The sequence below is a fragment of the Thalia democratica genome, chromosome 1 (assembly GCF_965202585.1).
Source record: "Thalia democratica chromosome 1, ktThaDemo2.hap1.1, whole genome shotgun sequence".
Taxonomy (NCBI): Eukaryota; Metazoa; Chordata; class Thaliacea; order Salpida; family Salpidae; genus Thalia; species Thalia democratica.
Genome location: NC_139165.1, coordinates 87,899,664 through 87,908,850, shown reverse-complemented (window position 1 = coordinate 87,908,850; position 9,187 = coordinate 87,899,664). Strand labels below are relative to the sequence as shown.

Here is a 9,187-nt window from a genome sequence, read left to right as displayed (position 1 = left end):
TGCTCTTCACCTGAAACTCGAGAATATCTAGTTGTAAGTTTCTAGACTGCCATAAAATACACATAAGACCTTTTTTTTTTTATTTTTTGCTCTTTATCTGCAACTCAAGAATATCTAGTGTAAGTTTCAAGTTATGGCCTCATGGCCCCCCTGTGGCTCCTTTACTGCTCATGGCCCCCCCTCTTCCCCCTTTGCTACTCATGGCCCCCTAGGGGGCCACTTGGCCCACTTTGGGAAACCTTGGTCTACATCAACATATAAACAAAATAGGTCCTACCGAGACTTGAACTCGGATCACAGGATTCAGAGTCCTGTGTGCTAACCATTACACCATAGGACCACACATATGTGAGATAAATATTGCGTATATAAATGTTAAGCACGTGTATCTTGGTAGATGCGAGAGAATGTTAGAAAGTAAATCGTAAGCTTGTCGCTTGGTACAAACTGTTTGTTTTTCAATCAGCCGACATCACTTTTTGAACTAAGTAATTTGAATGCGTTTTCTGCAATAAATATGTATTTGGTTACGTATTTTATTTTATATTTTGATTTTAAGTAGTTTTTGTACACAATTTTCCTTTAAAAATAATACAATGATGACAATTTAAATAAAATATTTAGTAAATTTATAGTTTGGTGGTATAGGAATATAATAAGCTATATTGTATTATAAAATTATTTTAATTTTATTCTTCCTTTTTCAAGACAAATTATTTATTTACCTTAAAGCTAAAATTGAAAGCAGTAAGCCTAAATATAATACTAAAAATAATTACTAGGAAAAAAATTAAAACTTTTATAATTAGTAAATAAATAAAATTCAAAGTACAAATTTGTTATTTTAGTTTAGAAATTTGAAATCAATCTCTTTTTTTCTAATTTTGAGAAAGTGTTTACGTTTTAGTTTATTGAACGACAAAAAAAGACGATCCTTCGGTCGATAGCTTTTATCTTCTATTAACTAATTTGTTTTTATTTATCTATTTAGTTTTTTCTCTATAAAAGTTTTTGTTAGTTATTTTTCATTTTTTATTTTTACTATCACTGCTATCCATAACCCTTACCCTCGGTCAGTAACTTTTTTTTCTTCTTTTTAATAAAAAAAGAATTCTTTTAGTTTTTATATATATATATATGTTTTTTTTTCTGTTTTTTTAACTCTTGTGCAAAAATGACCTTCCGTTCAAATTTTTTTTCTGTGCAAACTATTCCCCTCGTGATAATTTGTCTTCGTGAAATTTTTACCCGTTTCAAGTACAAAGATATATACTAACATTCAAATATATAAACCAAATTATTGACTTTTAAACAAGTGGGGATGTAGCTCTGGGGTAGAGCGCGCGCCTCGCATGCGTGAGGCCCCGGGTTCAATTCCCGGCATCTCCACGTTTTTAATTTAAATTTTGACTTAATTAAGAGTAACTTATTTTTATGAACATATATTTGAATATTTATAACTATTTACTAAAAATCAGAATATAGTTATTTAATAGCTTTGATTTATCTAGAATAACACTTACAAAACAAGTTTGAAAAATAACTTTGAAAAATAATTAGGATAACATATATATTTATACAGTATACATATTAATTTATAATAAAAAAAAGGAAAATTAAACATATTTTATATAGAATCAAGAAGTTTAAGAATAATCTTTTAATAACTTATTCTCTGAAACCTTCTATGTTATAATTCATACAGCTTTTATGGATTTATGATTAATGTTTCGTCACTAATTTTAAGTGATTAATAACTAAAAAAACTTATAACTATTTATTAACATAATAACGAAATAAATATGACTATTAGTGAAATATATTTTTTTTATTTCATTTTATGAAATTTACTATTTTTTCACATAAATCGATATGTTAAAATTTGTTATCTAACTGTTATTATTTTTATACTTTTATGTTGTGTATGTAAAATATTTTATTCAAGAAACATTTACCATTGTTTTCTCTTATATTTTAGAAAAGTTTAAAATGAATAAAAAATACCTAAAAATATCTTAAACATCTAGATGTTTCAAACTACAGTAACCTCTCGCATCTTTACGCAGTCATGACGTTACGCACTCTCTTTTATTTACGCATTTTAGAATGCTATAAAATTCAGAAATTTTTTTTAATATTTTTTAATATTGCACAAACTAGGTTTATTTTATATTTTTTATGTAAAATATGATTTTAAATGCTAACTCATTTCACTATATCAATAGACTTTGTAAACTTATGACTAATTGGTAAACATTTAGTTATACCTCAGTATATCAGAAATTTTGTTACCAATAAGAGATTAAATTAAAACTTTGAAATAAATATGACTGTGTTAAATAAGGAAATTATAATTAAATAATGAAAGTTTAAAACAGTACTCTTGCCCTATATATAAACAAACATCTAAAAATCTAATGAAACTTCCTAGTTAAAAGTAGCAGTGATACTTAATAAATATAGAGCTTACACTTAACACGAATGCTTAATTATAAATTAAATTCGCTAAGTAGGATAGAATATAAATGTTAAGTGTCAAATAAATCACATATAAATAAAGATAAAATCTACTTATTGTCAAAATTAGTAAAAATATTTGGTACCTCTCGTATTTTTACGATCTCTCGTATCTTTACACAATTTTTCCGTGGACACAATGTGCGTAAATAGACGAGAGGTTACTGTAAGTGACTTGTAAGTAGTTTGTAATGTTTTGCTAAGTTTAAAATGTATAAATTAAAAGCTTATAACATTTAACCAAAAATCTTAATTATAATTAATACTATTATAAATTTTATTTATCAAATATTTAATTTATTTCAAACAATTTTGCTTACATATAGAACATAAAAGTATTAAAAAAACTAAATGTTTAGTTTACCAAACTAAACGTTTATGCTTTCTTAGGCAATAAATGAACACATTTTAAACTTAGATTGACTGTTTTAACTAAGTTGTGAGAACTTTGTAAGACTGTTTAAAGTTAGTTATTATGTACCAGTGCTTTTCTAAATTCAAAAGTTTCAGCAAAACTCTGAGAACTTTCATAAACTATCATTTTTAGATTTTATATTTTTCTCTTTTGTGAAAAAATAGTATTAAAGGTGTTGATAATAAATTACTAGTAGAAATAAATTTCAACATCTATAGTAATGAGTCTAACTATTAGAAAAGTGATCAGTTATTAGTTTTCAAAAATATATAAAAGTACCAAAACAAAAAAAAAGGTTTTCTAAAAATATATTTTGATAATTTGTACACTTAAGTTTTAGTTTTAATAATATTTAAATACTTTCTATTGCAAAATGTTATTAAAACTTTGATTTAAGAAAAAATTCAATTATAAGTTATTATTAAACTTTATAAGTAAATTATTTACACTAGTAAACTTTTTTAAAATAGTTTTTTGCTGAGTGTTATAAAAAATATTTTAAAGTTTCGGTGTAAATTTCAAAGTTTTGCTTTTGAAATTAACAGCTTAAAAAAAATTTGAAAATGCGAAAAGATGTAAAAATATTTTAAACATTAATTACTGTCTTGTCAAAAATAATAATTAAATTTATATATGATGGCCATAAATTTATACAAATATTTTTATGTCTAACGCTAATAAAAATTACTAATACCGAAAACGATTTATTTTGTGATGTAACAAACGAACTTTTTTTTTATGTTTGGCTTTAATTTCAGAAATAAAAGTTTTTATAGAAATGGTAATAAACATTTATTTCATATGTCGTATTGAAAAAAACAAAATCGTATGATAAACATTACAATGATTCTTTTTACATTGTGACGTAACAATATTGTTTATTGAACGACAAAAAACGCTCAAAACTTTTGGTCCAAGGTCCTGGTGCACGAAAAAACCTTTTGGTTATCGAATCATACACGAGAACAGTTTAACATCATGTCCAGGACTAGTAAAATACTGTTTGCTTTAAAATCACCTAAATCCACTTTAAATAGCAGCCACCATAGCTCAGTGGCAGAGCGCTGGTCTTAATAATGATTGTCGGTGGTTCGAACCTCTCTGGCGACACTTTTTCTTTTGAATAACAAAAAACTCATAAATATTTTTTTATAGCAACTTTATCTATTAAACAATATATTTCTTAATATTATAAAGATGGTTTATTTTGATTATTTTAAAATCTCTATAATATAAATTTAAAAAAAATATTAAGTATAATTTTTTATAATTAAAACAATTTTTTGTCTATTTCTGTTATGAAAAATATTTTTTTAGTATTTTTAGATTATGCTAAAATAAATTTATCTAAATATTGCAAAGGACATTTCCTTAAAGTTTGAGGTAAGTATCTAAAAAACTGTAGGAAAGAATATATTGTTTTTAAAAAACTTTTTTTTTGCAGTTTTAGTTTGCTTCTCTCACAAGGAATTGTTCTCTTGAGTTTTACATTAATTTAAATTATTTACAGTTTTAATCAGAAAAAAGTATAATTTTTTTACAAATGTTAAACATTTTGAATCAGTTAATCCTTTAGCAGTGGCGTTGCGTTGTATTTCATTAGGGAGTGCGAAAATTATAAAAAAAAACAAACTTGTAAGATTTATTTTAAACTTATTCAAAATCTTTTTATGTTACAACTACACCAGTTTGTAAATGTTATAGAATATTTGTTTACTAAAAAGTTAAAGTAACTATAAATTATATTGATGCAAAACACTTCATTGTCTTAATAGCTGGAATTACTTCTTACTTTTTGTCCCTTACTCTAGTTCAGCTTGTCAAATGCTGCAGTGAATTTTCAACAACGCAAAATGTGATATTTGATTCACACGGCGATGCACAAGATGTAAGTGACACAGATTGAGCTTGCTGCTCCGATTTATCAAGTTTCTGAAAGTCGAATGGAATAATAAAAATAAAAAAGCTTATCAAATGAGTTTGGTAGCTAAATATAAACAAAATTTGTGAATTCTTCTTTTTTTTTTTGTGTGATTACGTGGTACATCAGCTTCAGTGTTTAAATTAACGCGTTAGTACAATTTTATTTGAATACGTTATTTATTAAATAATTATCTCATTAAGTTTTATAAGTTATTTAAAACAATTTTTTTTCAAAGTTGAAACTACACATTTTTAAACAACAGCTCATCAAAAATAAATAGTTCTATTGTAATGTTTATTTATGTTCTTAAATCTATTCTTATTTTTATTATCTCATAAATACTTAAAGAAGCTGTAAAATAAAAGCTGACAATATTGTAAAGGTAGTCAAAAAATTATAATGTATAAATATTTTTCGTCTTTAAATTACTCATTTATTTATATATTAGAATAAGATTTCATAATTAGTAAAGCTTATAAATACTTTAAATTTGGTTTAGTTTTAAGTACCTCGTTTTTTACAGAGTTTAACAAAAAGTACTAAAACGTGGGTAAAACATGGGAAAAAAGTTTAAATAGTTCGTAAAACTATATTTTGATTTTGTAAAATATAAGTTCATATTACAGGAAATGTCAAAACAAATTTTAATAACGGTTTTTTTTAAATTTCGTCAGTTGTAAAAATGAGAGTCTAAAAAAAAGTAATAGTAGTTAAATTTAGGAAATAGTATTGAATATAGTAACAAAAATAAACTTTCATTTTGTATTATTCCTTGAGGCTAAACATTAAAATAGCTTTAAAATTTTATATCAGTTTGCTTTTATTGAATGTACAGCTTTAAATGCATGAAAAAAAAATTATGTGTATGAAATGTCATTGTTCAAGTTTTAGTTAGGCTTAACCATTTTTTTTAAAGTGTAAGCAGTTAAACAAACTAACTTGAAGAAAAAAAGTTTAAAGCATTTAGGACTTAGTAAAACCAACTATAATCTTACAAAAAGATTATTAAAAAAATTGTTAAGTAAAATATACGTTATTATCTATAGTGCTGATTTATACATTTAGTTTAACAACTAAAGTTAGATAAATTAAAAACACAATACAAGAACCTTAGCTCCAATTATTTATTCTAAAACTAGCTTTTATTACCATTTGTGACTTTTTGTTTATAAACTTTATTGATATATTTTTAGGTATACTTGTAAAGTATTTAAGTAATATATAAAAATTGAAAACTAAAAAATCATTTAGATGATTCCTCATAAATCTAATGGAAATGTAAGCTAATACTTCAAATAACATTTTAGTAACCAGTAGATAAATATAAGAGGATTAAACTGAATTGTTTTTTGTCTAGCTTTTGATTAAATTTTTTATTAATTTATTAATGGTTATGAACAAGCAAGATTAATACTATGTTTAATTTACAGCGTGCAAATCCGTTAGTGAACACCAGTTTTGGAGCAAACCATATTTTTGAATTTTGTGAAAAAATAAAAAATGAAGCATCACACATGAAAATTCAATTTCAATCGTTAGTTAGGTTGCTACAGTATTAAAAATACAAGCTTTTTTACTTACCTTTAAACGATGCCAAAACAAAAATATGGTTCTGATAATATTCTTTTATTTTTTAAATGGCTTAAATTTTTAAAGTACTATAATATAAGCTTTTAAAACAAAGTTTTATTTATAACTATTTATCTTGTATAAAATTTTCTCATTTTAAATAGTTTTATTGAAAAAAATCAATATAGGATTTTAATAATTTATTAATATGAAATAAAATATTCAGTTTGAGGACAGAGTATGAAAAAGTTGTTGGAGAAAGAAATGAAAACCAAAAGCTGTGTACTAAGGTAATTTATAAAAAATAAAACAAATTATTCTTTACTAAAATTAATGTAACTACGTAAGTTTTTTAACAACCTAAGATTACACTATATTTTAGTGTGAAAAGTACAGGGAAACGTATTAAAATGTAAAAACCTAATTAATATTGTAATGTATTACGATATAAAGTTCATTTAACAATTTAAAACAAAATATATAACAAATTAAACTTCTTTTTTATTGCAAAAATTTATTTCTAGTTTTACGATGATGCAATAAGTCTAAGCTTAGAAGTTCAAAAAAGAGTAAGTTTTTGTTAAATGGCTTAAAATGATAATATATTATAACTTACGAAAACTAATAGAATAAATTTTAGTAAAAAAATAAAAGGAAATGCTATTAGATATACCGAAAATCATATTTAGTTAAAAATCTTCATTAATAAAGTTTTTTATATATAAAATAGTATAAGTCAAAAACAAATTATTGAAAGGTTAATATAAGAATAGTGATACAGAGTTTAAAAACTTTCAAGTATGTAATATCTTTTTTTACCCAGAAAAGTGTTAAGTATTTTATACTTGAGTTTTTCAATTTTTTAATTTGTTTTTTCAACAGGGCGAAGTAATAAACATACTTGTTGGAATAATGAATTCGTTTATACCTTACTTACCACCTGATGTTAGTTGTTTAACTTTTTGATTGAATTTATTTAAACTTTTTGTTTGTTACTTAATTTTATATGGTAAAATTAAAAGATTTCTATTTAAAAAACAGAAAGTCTTTTTACTTAAAAAATCATGGCACTCAATAATATACTTTTTTAATTATTTACGTTATTCAAAATGACTTTGAAATTATTAGAATATAAATTTACTATTAAAATTTAAATCTTAACTTTAAACAATAAATTAAAAAAATTTAGTTGTGAAACTTTTTATGTTATAAAAGGATGTTGAAAAGTTATTTTACTAAAGTTTTAGCTGTGCAAATTATAAAAAAATATAAAAATTTATGGGTGTGCGTATTGTAGACTAGCCTTTATTTTTTTAAATGATTTTTTTTGTTTTACTTTTAAAAACTTATACTTTCTGTTTAAAGTAGAATGGTTAAAGCCTTTAAGCTGTAATTTTTTATTAACTTTTGAGAAATGCAATAATTTTCAGCTTTTAACAAAAAACATAAGTTATTTCTAAATATAAGACTTCCTGTTACCGTTAGTAACTGAAGGTTCTTCGTTATTTGAGTTTCCGGTTTTGATATGAAGTTATTTTTACTTTGTAATCTAAAAAATATTCTACAAATTTATTGAGTTTGGAGTTTTTTAAACATGTAATTTTTTTGTTACTCACATAATTATAATAAAATCAAATAAAAATAGGTAGAAATAGTTAATATAAAATTAACTTTCTCGAGTAAGCATTCTTTCTAAGCATTAAGAGTAATTAATTTTTAATAAATTAATATTTGCTTTAATTAGTATTAAAGTTTTACTATGTAATTGAATAAATAAAATATCTTTTTTAACAGCATGGACAGCGGGCTTCAATTGCTTTGGGACAAGCCATAAATCTAGACATCAATCAATATCTTGCTGTTAGTTTATTTGTATAATACTACAGGAGTTGTAGGTTTCTTAAACAATGAACTTATAAAGTTACTTGAATGGTTACAAAAAATAAAACACCTATCTACAACTAATTCTAGTTTAACTTATACTGAACGATGTTATAAAATATTACATAGGCCTACTCTACACAAAACTAGGCATGACATGAACGTACATAATGTACTAAGTTACCATTGCAAACATTAACAAATATTAAGATCCATGAAATATATTAAAATTTAATGCTTTGTAAGTTACTTTAAGTGTTATTAAAACCTTTAGACACAACTTAAATCTAAAATATTTTCACCTTGAGAGTCTTGAAATTAAAATAAGAATGAACTGCTTAAAATTAAAATAATAAAGACATAAATGTGATGAAAACATTCTTAAAAATAAACTTTACACAAAACAATCAATCAATATAAATGGCTATCCTGGAATAACATGTTTACTGCAGCAGGCTGTGGCTAAAATTACCCCACCACTGTTTGTTTATATAGCAATGTCCTTAACTTTATTAACATTAGATAAGAAATTTCATATCTGCTTTTTATTTTCTCCTTATCTTAACTGTATTAAAGTTGCTTTCTTCAAACTTCGCATTCTGGTATTTTCAATTCAAACAAAAAACGGTTTCAAATACAACTTGGTGTACTGTGACAAAATTTTTCTAATAAATAATTTTCTTGGTAGTGTTTATCTTATAATAACGTATATAAGCTAAATTATTGACACATTAATATCTGTTTTGTTAAATCTTTAATAACCTCAATTAATATACTAATAATAACTTAACATAAGTAATGACTACTGTTCATAAATTAACATTATTACTTTTGGTCTGTTTACCTAAATTTAGAACGATTTTACTGAACTTTTCAGAACA

At 23.8% G+C, this 9,187-nt stretch overlaps 2 non-coding genes across 2 annotated transcripts; one reads left to right on the top strand and one right to left on the bottom strand.

Annotated features, from left to right (window-relative positions):
• Positions 1-268: 268 nt before the first annotated feature.
• Trnaq-cug (transfer RNA glutamine (anticodon CUG)) lies at positions 269-340 on the bottom strand. The gene has a single exon. It is a non-coding gene; the product is annotated as a tRNA-Gln (tRNA).
• Positions 341-1,317: 977 nt separating this feature from the next.
• Positions 1,318-1,389, top strand: Trnaa-cgc (transfer RNA alanine (anticodon CGC)). Its single transcript has one exon. It is a non-coding gene; the product is annotated as a tRNA-Ala (tRNA).
• Positions 1,390-9,187: the final 7,798 nt, after the last annotated feature.